This window comes from Micropterus salmoides, unplaced genomic scaffold, assembly GCF_014851395.1.
Source record: "Micropterus salmoides isolate LMB-PRFRI ecotype aquatic unplaced genomic scaffold, ASM1485139v1 Ms_hic_scaffold_2356, whole genome shotgun sequence".
NCBI lineage: Eukaryota > Metazoa > Chordata > Actinopteri > Centrarchiformes > Centrarchidae > Micropterus > Micropterus salmoides.
The window spans coordinates 604-15,530 of NW_024041547.1; the positions used below are offsets into that span (position 1 = coordinate 604).

The following is a 14,927-nucleotide window of genomic DNA, read 5'->3' on the forward strand; positions in this document are numbered from 1 at the left end:
ATCCATCATAGACCCACTCCCGGGGCAAGGGCAGGCTGCAGCGTATCATTCGCTCTGCAGAGAAGGTGATTGACTGCAATCTTGCATCGCTTCAGGACCTGCACGCCTCCAGGACTCTGAGGCGAGCAGGAAAGACTGCAGCAGCTGACGCCTCCCATCCCGGTCACAAACTGTTTCAGACTCTCCCCTCTGGCAAGAGGCTGCGGTCCATCAGGACCAAAACCTCTCGCCACAAATATTTGTTGTTAATTGTAAGTGGTTGTTGTTCCATTTTTTATATTGTCAGTTGTATTATTTTTTCTATTCTTCATATTAACTTGCATTTGTTTATTACATATTTCTACATCTATGTCAGCTGTATGTCTGTCTGCGTGTAGCACCTCAACACCAAAGCAATTCCTTGTATGTGTAAGAAGGTACTTGGCAACAAAGCTCCTTCTGATTCTGACGTCGAGTTGTTAAATGGTCACCACTGGCCAGTATGGGGGTTGAACCCATGACCTTGGCGTTATTAGCACCACGCTCTAACCATCTGAGCTAACCGGCCTGCTGTGGGGTGCTTCTTTCTTTCTTTTTGCTAACAAATTCAATGCATAAACAACAGGGACAGACTAAACAGACAATGGCTCCATACTGGATGTTAAGTCATGTGTGACCACCTTCCAGGTGAGCAGTACACTCAAAACCTTTGACCTGAGCCGCCTGCTTTTGTGGTTCTTTTTTTAAACAATTTGTCCTCCAGAAGTAAAAAAAGAAACGGACAAGTTTTGGATGTTCAGTCGTGTGCAAGTGCCCCCAAGTCTATGCAGCACAAATTGTTTAAACTTGAAAATACTCACTTCTTATACGGTCTGTCGCGATGGCTTTAAGTATTTCTCCATAAATAACGGAGGGGCCTTCAACCACGAAGGGACTCGAACCCTCAATCTTCTGATCCGAAGTCAGACGCCTTGTCCGTTAGGCCACGCGGTCCCGTTTCCCTTGCTCACATCTTACAACACTTGGTGATCTGGTCTTGTCAAAGCACTAAGAGTGGCCAGCTTGGGAATCAAACTCAAGATCTTGTAGCTTTTAGCGCCGTGCTAACAGTCACTGGATATCCTGTCATGTGTAAAGTCCTTGTAACTTGGCATAAGAGGGGCAGAATTTGTTTAAATCGGAAAGCTCTCGCTTGTGAGCAGGACAATGCAAACGCCATTCAGCAGCACTGTTCTCCTAATCTGGAATTTTTAATCATAAACTGTAAACCGCTTTACTCCCCCCGTGAGTTTGCTTCATTCATTCTGGTTGGTGCTTACATTCTGCCGCACGCCAACGTGCAGGACGCACAGCGCATGCTGGCCGACCGATACTGTGTGTGAGCAGACAAACCCGGACTCCCTTGTTATTGTTCTTGGTGACTTTAACAAAGGAAACCTCTGCCAAGAACTCCCCAAATACAGACAGTTCATTAAGTGTCCAACCAGAGAGGGGAACACTTTGGATCACTGTTACACCACAGTTAGCAGTGCCTATCTCGCCGTTAGACGCGCTCCACTGGGACACTCTGATCATGTCATGGTCCACCTGATTCCTGCTTACAGACAGAAATTAAAACTCTGTAAACCTGTAGTGAGGACATCAAAGAAATGGAGCAGTCAAGCTGTAGAGGATCTTCAGGCATGCTTGGACTGCACTGACTGGGATGTTTTCAGGACTGCTACCAACAATCTGGATGAGTTTACAGAGGCTGTGACATCCTACATCAGCTTCTGTGAGGACAGCTGCATTCCAACACGCAGCAGGGTGAGTTATAACAATGACAGACCCTGGTTCACAGCTAAGCTCAGACAGCTGAGGTTGGAAAAGGAAGAGGCGATTAGGAGTGGAGACCGGGCCAGGTTTAAGGAGTCAAAGTACAGGTTTAGCAAGGCGGTGCGAGATGCTAAACAGCTGTATGCAGAGAGACTACAAGACCAGTCCTCAAGGAATGACTCTGCTTCTGTCTGGAGAGGATTCAGACGGATCAGCAGCTACAAACCTAAATCCCCCCACTCCATGAACGACTCACGCCTTGCCAACGAGTTGAACCAGTTTTACTGTCGCTTTGAAAGACAATGGGACAGACCTGACACCATCCCCCGTCACACCACTGATCGGCCACAGTCCACCATCTCATCCCCCACCTCCTCCCCCTCTCTTACCATCCAAGAGAGGGATGTTAACAGACTGTTCAGGAGGCAGAAACCTCGCAAAGCAGCGGGGCCGGACTCTGTCTCCCCATCCACCCTGAAGCACTGTGCTGATCAGCTGTCTCCGGTGTTTACAGACATTTTTAACACCTCACTGGAGTCATGCCATGTGCCAGCCTGCTTCAAAGCCTCCACCATCATCCCTGTCCCCAAAAAACCAAGGACCACGGGACTAAACGACTACAGACCCGTCGCCCTGACCTCTGTGGTGATGAAGTCTTTGGAGCGCCTTGTGTTGTCCCACCTTAAATCCATCATAGACCCACTCCCGGGGCAAGGGCAGGCTGCAGCGTATCATTCGCTCTGCAGAGAAGGTGATTGACTGCAATCTTGCATCGCTTCAGGACCTGCACGCCTCCAGGACTCTGAGGCGAGCAGGAAAGACTGCAGCAGCTGACGCCTCCCATCCCGGTCACAAACTGTTTCAGACTCTCCCCTCTGGCAAGAGGCTGCGGTCCATCAGGACCAAAACCTCTCGCCACAAATATTTGTTGTTAATTGTAAGTGGTTGTTGTTCCATTTTTTATATTGTCAGTTGTATTATTTTTCTCTATTCTTCATATATAACTTGCATTTGTTTATTACATATTTCTACATCTATTTATGTCAGCTGTATGTCTGTCTGCGTGTAGCACCTCAACACCAAAGCAAATTCCTTGTATGTGTAAGAAGGTACTTGGCAACAAAGCTCCTTCTGATTCTGACGTCGAGTTGTTAAATGGTCACCACTGGCCAGTATGGGGGTTGAACCCATGACCTTGGCGTTATTAGCACCACGCTCTAACCATCTGAGCTAACCGGCCTGCTGTGGGGTGCTTCTTTCTTTCTTTTTGCTAACAAAATTCAATGCATAAAACAACAGGGACAGACTAAAACAGACAATGGCTCCATACTGGATGTTAAGTCATGTGTGACCACCTTCCAGGTGAGCAGTACACTCAAAACCTTTGACCTGAGCCGCCTGCTTTTGTGGTTCTTTTTTTAAACAATTTGTCCTCCAGAAGTAAAAAAAAAAGAAACGGACAAGTTTTGGATGTTCAGTCGTGTGCAAAGTGCCCCCAAGTCTATGCAAGCACAAATTGTTTAAACTTGAAAATACTCACTTCTTATACGGTCTGTCGCGATGGCTTTAAGTATTTCTCCATAAATAACGGAGGGGCCTTCAACCACGAAGGGACTCGAACCCTCAATCTTCTGATCCGAAGTCAGACGCCTTGTCCGTTAGGCCACGCGGTCCCGTTTCCCTTGCTCACATCTTACAACACTTGGTGATCTGGTCTTGTCAAAGCACTAAGAGTGGCCAGCTTGGGAATCAAACTCAAGATCTTGTAGCTTTTAGCGCCGTGCTAACAGTCACTGGATATCCTGTCATGTGTAAAGTCCTTGTAACTTGGCATAAGAGGGGCAGAATTTGTTTAAATCGGAAAGCTCTCGCTTGTGAGCAGGACAATGCAAACGCCATTCAGCAGCACTGTTCTCCTAATCTGGAATTTTTAATCATAAACTGTAAACCGCTTTACTCCCCCCGTGAGTTTGCTTCATTCATTCTGGTTGGTGCTTACATTCTGCCGCACGCCAACGTGCAGGACGCACAGCGCATGCTGGCCGACCGGATACTGTGTGTGGAGCAGACAAACCCGGACTCCCTTGTTATTGTTCTTGGTGACTTTAACAAAGGAAACCTCTGCCAAGAACTCCCCAAATACAGACAGTTCATTAAGTGTCCAACCAGAGAGGGGAACACTTTGGATCACTGTTACACCACAGTTAGCAGTGCCTATCTCGCCGTTAGACGCGCTCCACTGGGACACTCTGATCATGTCATGGTCCACCTGATTCCTGCTTACAGACAGAAATTAAAACTCTGTAAACCTGTAGTGAGGACATCAAAGAAATGGAGCAGTCAAGCTGTAGAGGATCTTCAGGCATGCTTGGACTGCACTGACTGGGATGTTTTCAGGACTGCTACCAACAATCTGGATGAGTTTACAGAGGCTGTGACATCCTACATCAGCTTCTGTGAGGACAGCTGCATTCCAACACGCAGCAGGGTGAGTTATAACAATGACAGACCCTGGTTCACAGCTAAGCTCAGACAGCTGAGGTTGGAAAAGGAAGAGGCGATTAGGAGTGGAGACCGGGCCAGGTTTAAGGAGTCAAAGTACAGGTTTAGCAAGGCGGTGCGAGATGCTAAACAGCTGTATGCAGAGAGACTACAAGACCAGTCCTCAAGGAATGACTCTGCTTCTGTCTGGAGAGGATTCAGACGGATCAGCAGCTACAAACCTAAATCCCCCCACTCCATGAACGACTCACGCCTTGCCAACGAGTTGAACCAGTTTTACTGTCGCTTTGAAAGACAATGGGACAGACCTGACACCATCCCCCGTCACACCACTGATCGGCCACAGTCCACCATCTCATCCCCCACCTCCTCCCCCTCTCTTACCATCCAAGAGAGGGATGTTAACAGACTGTTCAGGAGGCAGAAACCTCGCAAAGCAGCGGGGCCGGACTCTGTCTCCCCATCCACCCTGAAGCACTGTGCTGATCAGCTGTCTCCGGTGTTTACAGACATTTTTAACACCTCACTGGAGTCATGCCATGTGCCAGCCTGCTTCAAAGCCTCCACCATCATCCCTGTCCCCAAAAAACCAAGGACCACGGGACTAAACGACTACAGACCCGTCGCCCTGACCTCTGTGGTGATGAAGTCTTTGGAGCGCCTTGTGTTGTCCCACCTTAAATCCATCATAGACCCACTCCCGGGGCAAGGGCAGGCTGCAGCGTATCATTCGCTCTGCAGAGAAGGTGATTGACTGCAATCTTGCATCGCTTCAGGACCTGCACGCCTCCAGGACTCTGAGGCGAGCAGGAAAGACTGCAGCAGCTGACGCCTCCCATCCCGGTCACAAACTGTTTCAGACTCTCCCCTCTGGCAAGAGGCTGCGGTCCATCAGGACCAAAACCTCTCGCCACAAATATTTGTTGTTAATTGTAAGTGGTTGTTGTTCCATTTTTTATATTGTCAGTTGTATTATTTTTCTCTATTCTTCATATATAACTTGCATTTGTTTATTACATATTTCTACATCTATTTATGTCAGCTGTATGTCTGTCTGGTGTAGCACCTCAACACCAAAGCAAATTCCTTGTATGTGTAAGAAGGTACTTGGCAACAAAGCTCCTTCTGATTCTGACGTCGAGTTGTTAAATGGTCACCACTGGCCAGTATGGGGGTTGAACCCATGACCTTGGCGTTATTAGCACCACGCTCTAACCATCTGAGCTAACCGGCCTGCTGTGGGGTGCTTCTTTCTTTCTTTTTGCTAACAAAATTCAATGCATAAAACAACAGGGACAGACTAAAACAGACAATGGCTCCATACTGGATGTTAAGTCATGTGTGACCACCTTCCAGGTGAGCAGTACACTCAAAACCCTCTGATCATGTCATGGTCCACCTGATTCCTGCTTACAGACAGAAATTAAAACTCTGTAAACCTGTAGTGAGGACATCAAAGAAATGGAGCAGTCAAGCTGTAGAGGATCTTCAGGCATGCTTGGACTGCACTGACTGGGATGTTTTCAGGACTGCTACCAACAATCTGGATGAGTTTACAGAGGCTGTGACATCCTACATCAGCTTCTGTGAGGACAGCTGCATTCCAACACGCAGCAGGGTGAGTTATAACAATGACAGACCCTGGTTCACAGCTAAGCTCAGACAGCTGAGGTTGGAAAAGGAAGAGGCGATTAGGAGTGGAGACCGGGCCAGGTTTAAGGAGTCAAAGTACAGGTTTAGCAAGGCGGTGCGAGATGCTAAACAGCTGTATGCAGAGAGACTACAAGACCAGTCCTCAAGGAATGACTCTGCTTCTGTCTGGAGAGGATTCAGACGGATCAGCAGCTACAAACCTAAATCCCCCCACTCCATGAACGACTCACGCCTTGCCAACGAGTTGAACCAGTTTTACTGTCGCTTTGAAAGACAATGGGACAGACCTGACACCATCCCCCGTCACACCACTGATCGGCCACAGTCCACCATCTCATCCCCCACCTCCTCCCCCTCTCTTACCATCCAAGAGAGGGATGTTAACAGACTGTTCAGGAGGCAGAAACCTCGCAAAGCAGCGGGGCCGGACTCTGTCTCCCCATCCACCCTGAAGCACTGTGCTGATCAGCTGTCTCCGGTGTTTACAGACATTTTTAACACCTCACTGGAGTCATGCCATGTGCCAGCCTGCTTCAAAGCCTCCACCATCATCCCTGTCCCCAAAAAACCAAGGACCACGGGACTAAACGACTACAGACCCGTCGCCCTGACCTCTGTGGTGATGAAGTCTTTGGAGCGCCTTGTGTTGTCCCACCTTAAATCCATCATAGACCCACTCCCGGGGCAAGGGCAGGCTGCAGCGTATCATTCGCTCTGCAGAGAAGGTGATTGACTGCAATCTTGCATCGCTTCAGGACCTGCACGCCTCCAGGACTCTGAGGCGAGCAGGAAAGACTGCAGCAGCTGACGCCTCCCATCCCGGTCACAAACTGTTTCAGACTCTCCCCTCTGGCAAGAGGCTGCGGTCCATCAGGACCAAAACCTCTCGCCACAAATATTTGTTGTTAATTGTAAGTGGTTGTTGTTCCATTTTTTTATATTGTCAGTTGTATTATTTTTCTCTATTCTTCATATATAACTTGCATTTGTTTATTACATATTTCTACATCTATTTATGTCAGCTGTATGTCTGTCTGGTGTAGCACCTCAACACCAAAGCAAATTCCTTGTATGTGTAAGAAGGTACTTGGCAACAAAGCTCCTTCTGATTCTGACGTCGAGTTGTTAAATGGTCACCACTGGCCAGTATGGGGGTTGAACCCATGACCTTGGCGTTATTAGCACCACGCTCTAACCATCTGAGCTAACCGGCCTGCTGTGGGGTGCTTCTTTCTTTCTTTTTGCTAACAAAATTCAATGCATAAAACAACAGGGACAGACTAAAACAGACAATGGCTCCATACTGGATGTTAAGTCATGTGTGACCACCTTCCAGGTGAGCAGTACACTCAAAACCTTTGACCTGAGCCGCCTGCTTTTGTGGTTCTTTTTTTAAACAATTTGTCCTCCAGAAGTAAAAAAAAAAGAAACGGACAAGTTTTGGATGTTCAGTCGTGTGCAAAGTGCCCCCAAGTCTATGCAAGCACAAATTGTTTAAACTTGAAAATACTCACTTCTTATACGGTCTGTCGCGATGGCTTTAAGTATTTCTCCATAAATAACGGAGGGGCCTTCAACCACGAAGGGACTCGAACCCTCAATCTTCTGATCCGAAGTCAGACGCCTTGTCCGTTAGGCCACGCGGTCCCGTTTCCCTTGCTCACATCTTACAACACTTGGTGATCTGGTCTTGTCAAAGCACTAAGAGTGGCCAGCTTGGGAATCAAACTCAAGATCTTGTAGCTTTTAGCGCCGTGCTAACAGTCACTGGATATCCTGTCATGTGTAAAGTCCTTGTAACTTGGCATAAGAGGGGCAGAATTTGTTTAAATCGGAAAGCTCTCGCTTGTGAGCAGGACAATGCAAACGCCATTCAGCAGCACTGTTCTCCTAATCTGGAATTTTTAATCATAAACTGTAAACCGCTTTACTCCCCCCGTGAGTTTGCTTCATTCATTCTGGTTGGTGCTTACATTCTGCCGCACGCCAACGTGCAGGACGCACAGCGCATGCTGGCCGACCGGATACTGTGTGTGGAGCAGACAAACCCGGACTCCCTTGTTATTGTTCTTGGTGACTTTAACAAAGGAAACCTCTGCCAAGAACTCCCCAAATACAGACAGTTCATTAAGTGTCCAACCAGAGAGGGGAACACTTTGGATCACTGTTACACCACAGTTAGCAGTGCCTATCTCGCCGTTAGACGCGCTCCACTGGGACACTCTGATCATGTCATGGTCCACCTGATTCCTGCTTACAGACAGAAATTAAAACTCTGTAAACCTGTAGTGAGGACATCAAAGAAATGGAGCAGTCAAGCTGTAGAGGATCTTCAGGCATGCTTGGACTGCACTGACTGGGATGTTTTCAGGACTGCTACCAACAATCTGGATGAGTTTACAGAGGCTGTGACATCCTACATCAGCTTCTGTGAGGACAGCTGCATTCCAACACGCAGCAGGGTGAGTTATAACAATGACAGACCCTGGTTCACAGCTAAGCTCAGACAGCTGAGGTTGGAAAAGGAAGAGGCGATTAGGAGTGGAGACCGGGCCAGGTTTAAGGAGTCAAAGTACAGGTTTAGCAAGGCGGTGCGAGATGCTAAACAGCTGTATGCAGAGAGACTACAAGACCAGTCCTCAAGGAATGACTCTGCTTCTGTCTGGAGAGGATTCAGACGGATCAGCAGCTACAAACCTAAATCCCCCCACTCCATGAACGACTCACGCCTTGCCAACGAGTTGAACCAGTTTTACTGTCGCTTTGAAAGACAATGGGACAGACCTGACACCATCCCCCGTCACACCACTGATCGGCCACAGTCCACCATCTCATCCCCCACCTCCTCCCCCTCTCTTACCATCCAAGAGAGGGATGTTAACAGACTGTTCAGGAGGCAGAAACCTCGCAAAGCAGCGGGGCCGGACTCTGTCTCCCCATCCACCCTGAAGCACTGTGCTGATCAGCTGTCTCCGGTGTTTACAGACATTTTTAACACCTCACTGGAGTCATGCCATGTGCCAGCCTGCTTCAAAGCCTCCACCATCATCCCTGTCCCCAAAAAACCAAGGACCACGGGACTAAACGACTACAGACCCGTCGCCCTGACCTCTGTGGTGATGAAGTCTTTGGAGCGCCTTGTGTTGTCCCACCTTAAATCCATCATAGACCCACTCCCGGGGCAAGGGCAGGCTGCAGCGTATCATTCGCTCTGCAGAGAAGGTGATTGACTGCAATCTTGCATCGCTTCAGGACCTGCACGCCTCCAGGACTCTGAGGCGAGCAGGAAAGACTGCAGCAGCTGACGCCTCCCATCCCGGTCACAAACTGTTTCAGACTCTCCCCTCTGGCAAGAGGCTGCGGTCCATCAGGACCAAAACCTCTCGCCACAAATATTTGTTGTTAATTGTAAGTGGTTGTTGTTCCATTTTTTTATATTGTCAGTTGTATTATTTTTCTCTATTCTTCATATATAACTTGCATTTGTTTATTACATATTTCTACATCTATTTATGTCAGCTGTATGTCTGTCTGGTGTAGCACCTCAACACCAAAGCAAATTCCTTGTATGTGTAAGAAGGTACTTGGCAACAAAGCTCCTTCTGATTCTGACGTCGAGTTGTTAAATGGTCACCACTGGCCAGTATGGGGGTTGAACCCATGACCTTGGCGTTATTAGCACCACGCTCTAACCATCTGAGCTAACCGGCCTGCTGTGGGGTGCTTCTTTCTTTCTTTTTGCTAACAAAATTCAATGCATAAAACAACAGGGACAGACTAAAACAGACAATGGCTCCATACTGGATGTTAAGTCATGTGTGACCACCTTCCAGGTGAGCAGTACACTCAAAACCTTTGACCTGAGCCGCCTGCTTTTGTGGTTCTTTTTTTAAACAATTTGTCCTCCAGAAGTAAAAAAAAAAGAAACGGACAAGTTTTGGATGTTCAGTCGTGTGCAAAGTGCCCCCAAGTCTATGCAAGCACAAATTGTTTAAACTTGAAAATACTCACTTCTTATACGGTCTGTCGCGATGGCTTTAAGTATTTCTCCATAAATAACGGAGGGGCCTTCAACCACGAAGGGACTCGAACCCTCAATCTTCTGATCCGAAGTCAGACGCCTTGTCCGTTAGGCCACGCGGTCCCGTTTCCCTTGCTCACATCTTACAACACTTGGTGATCTGGTCTTGTCAAAGCACTAAGAGTGGCCAGCTTGGGAATCAAACTCAAGATCTTGTAGCTTTTAGCGCCGTGCTAACAGTCACTGGATATCCTGTCATGTGTAAAGTCCTTGTAACTTGGCATAAGAGGGGCAGAATTTGTTTAAATCGGAAAGCTCTCGCTTGTGAGCAGGACAATGCAAACGCCATTCAGCAGCACTGTTCTCCTAATCTGGAATTTTTAATCATAAACTGTAAACCGCTTTACTCCCCCCGTGAGTTTGCTTCATTCATTCTGGTTGGTGCTTACATTCTGCCGCACGCCAACGTGCAGGACGCACAGCGCATGCTGGCCGACCGGATACTGTGTGTGGAGCAGACAAACCCGGACTCCCTTGTTATTGTTCTTGGTGACTTTAACAAAGGAAACCTCTGCCAAGAACTCCCCAAATACAGACAGTTCATTAAGTGTCCAACCAGAGAGGGGAACACTTTGGATCACTGTTACACCACAGTTAGCAGTGCCTATCTCGCCGTTAGACGCGCTCCACTGGGACACTCTGATCATGTCATGGTCCACCTGATTCCTGCTTACAGACAGAAATTAAAACTCTGTAAACCTGTAGTGAGGACATCAAAGAAATGGAGCAGTCAAGCTGTAGAGGATCTTCAGGCATGCTTGGACTGCACTGACTGGGATGTTTTCAGGACTGCTACCAACAATCTGGATGAGTTTACAGAGGCTGTGACATCCTACATCAGCTTCTGTGAGGACAGCTGCATTCCAACACGCAGCAGGGTGAGTTATAACAATGACAGACCCTGGTTCACAGCTAAGCTCAGACAGCTGAGGTTGGAAAAGGAAGAGGCGATTAGGAGTGGAGACCGGGCCAGGTTTAAGGAGTCAAAGTACAGGTTTAGCAAGGCGGTGCGAGATGCTAAACAGCTGTATGCAGAGAGACTACAAGACCAGTCCTCAAGGAATGACTCTGCTTCTGTCTGGAGAGGATTCAGACGGATCAGCAGCTACAAACCTAAATCCCCCCACTCCATGAACGACTCACGCCTTGCCAACGAGTTGAACCAGTTTTACTGTCGCTTTGAAAGACAATGGGACAGACCTGACACCATCCCCCGTCACACCACTGATCGGCCACAGTCCACCATCTCATCCCCCACCTCCTCCCCCTCTCTTACCATCCAAGAGAGGGATGTTAACAGACTGTTCAGGAGGCAGAAACCTCGCAAAGCAGCGGGGCCGGACTCTGTCTCCCCATCCACCCTGAAGCACTGTGCTGATCAGCTGTCTCCGGTGTTTACAGACATTTTTAACACCTCACTGGAGTCATGCCATGTGCCAGCCTGCTTCAAAGCCTCCACCATCATCCCTGTCCCCAAAAAACCAAGGACCACGGGACTAAACGACTACAGACCCGTCGCCCTGACCTCTGTGGTGATGAAGTCTTTGGAGCGCCTTGTGTTGTCCCACCTTAAATCCATCATAGACCCACTCCCGGGGCAAGGGCAGGCTGCAGCGTATCATTCGCTCTGCAGAGAAGGTGATTGACTGCAATCTTGCATCGCTTCAGGACCTGCACGCCTCCAGGACTCTGAGGCGAGCAGGAAAGACTGCAGCAGCTGACGCCTCCCATCCCGGTCACAAACTGTTTCAGACTCTCCCCTCTGGCAAGAGGCTGCGGTCCATCAGGACCAAAACCTCTCGCCACAAATATTTGTTGTTAATTGTAAGTGGTTGTTGTTCCATTTTTTTATATTGTCAGTTGTATTATTTTTCTCTATTCTTCATATATAACTTGCATTTGTTTATTACATATTTCTACATCTATTTATGTCAGCTGTATGTCTGTCTGGTGTAGCACCTCAACACCAAAGCAAATTCCTTGTATGTGTAAGAAGGTACTTGGCAACAAAGCTCCTTCTGATTCTGACGTCGAGTTGTTAAATGGTCACCACTGGCCAGTATGGGGGTTGAACCCATGACCTTGGCGTTATTAGCACCACGCTCTAACCATCTGAGCTAACCGGCCTGCTGTGGGGTGCTTCTTTCTTTCTTTTTGCTAACAAAATTCAATGCATAAAACAACAGGGACAGACTAAAACAGACAATGGCTCCATACTGGATGTTAAGTCATGTGTGACCACCTTCCAGGTGAGCAGTACACTCAAAACCTTTGACCTGAGCCGCCTGCTTTTGTGGTTCTTTTTTTAAACAATTTGTCCTCCAGAAGTAAAAAAAAAAGAAACGGACAAGTTTTGGATGTTCAGTCGTGTGCAAAGTGCCCCCAAGTCTATGCAAGCACAAATTGTTTAAACTTGAAAATACTCACTTCTTATACGGTCTGTCGCGATGGCTTTAAGTATTTCTCCATAAATAACGGAGGGGCCTTCAACCACGAAGGGACTCGAACCCTCAATCTTCTGATCCGAAGTCAGACGCCTTGTCCGTTAGGCCACGCGGTCCCGTTTCCCTTGCTCACATCTTACAACACTTGGTGATCTGGTCTTGTCAAAGCACTAAGAGTGGCCAGCTTGGGAATCAAACTCAAGATCTTGTAGCTTTTAGCGCCGTGCTAACAGTCACTGGATATCCTGTCATGTGTAAAGTCCTTGTAACTTGGCATAAGAGGGGCAGAATTTGTTTAAATCGGAAAGCTCTCGCTTGTGAGCAGGACAATGCAAACGCCATTCAGCAGCACTGTTCTCCTAATCTGGAATTTTTAATCATAAACTGTAAACCGCTTTACTCCCCCCGTGAGTTTGCTTCATTCATTCTGGTTGGTGCTTACATTCTGCCGCACGCCAACGTGCAGGACGCACAGCGCATGCTGGCCGACCGGATACTGTGTGTGGAGCAGACAAACCCGGACTCCCTTGTTATTGTTCTTGGTGACTTTAACAAAGGAAACCTCTGCCAAGAACTCCCCAAATACAGACAGTTCATTAAGTGTCCAACCAGAGAGGGGAACACTTTGGATCACTGTTACACCACAGTTAGCAGTGCCTATCTCGCCGTTAGACGCGCTCCACTGGGACACTCTGATCATGTCATGGTCCACCTGATTCCTGCTTACAGACAGAAATTAAAACTCTGTAAACCTGTAGTGAGGACATCAAAGAAATGGAGCAGTCAAGCTGTAGAGGATCTTCAGGCATGCTTGGACTGCACTGACTGGGATGTTTTCAGGACTGCTACCAACAATCTGGATGAGTTTACAGAGGCTGTGACATCCTACATCAGCTTCTGTGAGGACAGCTGCATTCCAACACGCAGCAGGGTGAGTTATAACAATGACAGACCCTGGTTCACAGCTAAGCTCAGACAGCTGAGGTTGGAAAAGGAAGAGGCGATTAGGAGTGGAGACCGGGCCAGGTTTAAGGAGTCAAAGTACAGGTTTAGCAAGGCGGTGCGAGATGCTAAACAGCTGTATGCAGAGAGACTACAAGACCAGTCCTCAAGGAATGACTCTGCTTCTGTCTGGAGAGGATTCAGACGGATCAGCAGCTACAAACCTAAATCCCCCCACTCCATGAACGACTCACGCCTTGCCAACGAGTTGAACCAGTTTTACTGTCGCTTTGAAAGACAATGGGACAGACCTGACACCATCCCCCGTCACACCACTGATCGGCCACAGTCCACCATCTCATCCCCCACCTCCTCCCCCTCTCTTACCATCCAAGAGAGGGATGTTAACAGACTGTTCAGGAGGCAGAAACCTCGCAAAGCAGCGGGGCCGGACTCTGTCTCCCCATCCACCCTGAAGCACTGTGCTGATCAGCTGTCTCCGGTGTTTACAGACATTTTTAACACCTCACTGGAGTCATGCCATGTGCCAGCCTGCTTCAAAGCCTCCACCATCATCCCTGTCCCCAAAAAACCAAGGACCACGGGACTAAACGACTACAGACCCGTCGCCCTGACCTCTGTGGTGATGAAGTCTTTGGAGCGCCTTGTGTTGTCCCACCTTAAATCCATCATAGACCCACTCCCGGGGCAAGGGCAGGCTGCAGCGTATCATTCGCTCTGCAGAGAAGGTGATTGACTGCAATCTTGCATCGCTTCAGGACCTGCACGCCTCCAGGACTCTGAGGCGAGCAGGAAAGACTGCAGCAGCTGACGCCTCCCATCCCGGTCACAAACTGTTTCAGACTCTCCCCTCTGGCAAGAGGCTGCGGTCCATCAGGACCAAAACCTCTCGCCACAAATATTTGTTGTTAATTGTAAGTGGTTGTTGTTCCATTTTTTTATATTGTCAGTTGTATTATTTTTCTCTATTCTTCATATATAACTTGCATTTGTTTATTACATATTTCTACATCTATTTATGTCAGCTGTATGTCTGTCTGGTGTAGCACCTCAACACCAAAGCAAATTCCTTGTATGTGTAAGAAGGTACTTGGCAACAAAGCTCCTTCTGATTCTGACGTCGAGTTGTTAAATGGTCACCACTGGCCAGTATGGGGGTTGAACCCATGACCTTGGCGTTATTAGCACCACGCTCTAACCATCTGAGCTAACCGGCCTGCTGTGGGGTGCTTCTTTCTTTCTTTTTGCTAACAAAATTCAATGCATAAAACAACAGGGACAGACTAAAACAGACAATGGCTCCATACTGGATGTTAAGTCATGTGTGACCACCTTCCAGGTGAGCAGTACACTCAAAACCTTTGACCTGAGCCGCCTGCTTTTGTGGTTCTTTTTTTAAACAATTTGTCCTCCAGAAGTAAAAAAAAAAGAAACGGACAAGTTTTGGATGTTCAGTCGTGTGCAAAGTGCCCCCAAGTCTATGCAAGCAC

At 48.0% G+C, this 14,927-nt stretch overlaps 5 non-coding genes across 5 annotated transcripts; all 5 read right to left on the minus strand.

Annotated features, from left to right (window-relative positions):
* Positions 1-899: 899 nt before the first annotated feature.
* Positions 900-972, minus strand: trnar-ucg. The gene has a single exon. It is a non-coding gene; the product is annotated as a tRNA-Arg (tRNA).
* A 2,422-nt stretch (positions 973-3,394) lies between these two features.
* On the minus strand, positions 3,395-3,467 carry trnar-ucg. The gene has a single exon. It is a non-coding gene; the product is annotated as a tRNA-Arg (tRNA).
* Positions 3,468-7,523: 4,056 nt separating this feature from the next.
* Positions 7,524-7,596, minus strand: trnar-ucg. Its single transcript has one exon. It is a non-coding gene; the product is annotated as a tRNA-Arg (tRNA).
* Positions 7,597-10,020: 2,424 nt separating this feature from the next.
* Positions 10,021-10,093, minus strand: trnar-ucg. The gene has a single exon. It is a non-coding gene; the product is annotated as a tRNA-Arg (tRNA).
* Positions 10,094-12,517: 2,424 nt separating this feature from the next.
* Positions 12,518-12,590, minus strand: trnar-ucg. The gene has a single exon. It is a non-coding gene; the product is annotated as a tRNA-Arg (tRNA).
* Positions 12,591-14,927: the final 2,337 nt, after the last annotated feature.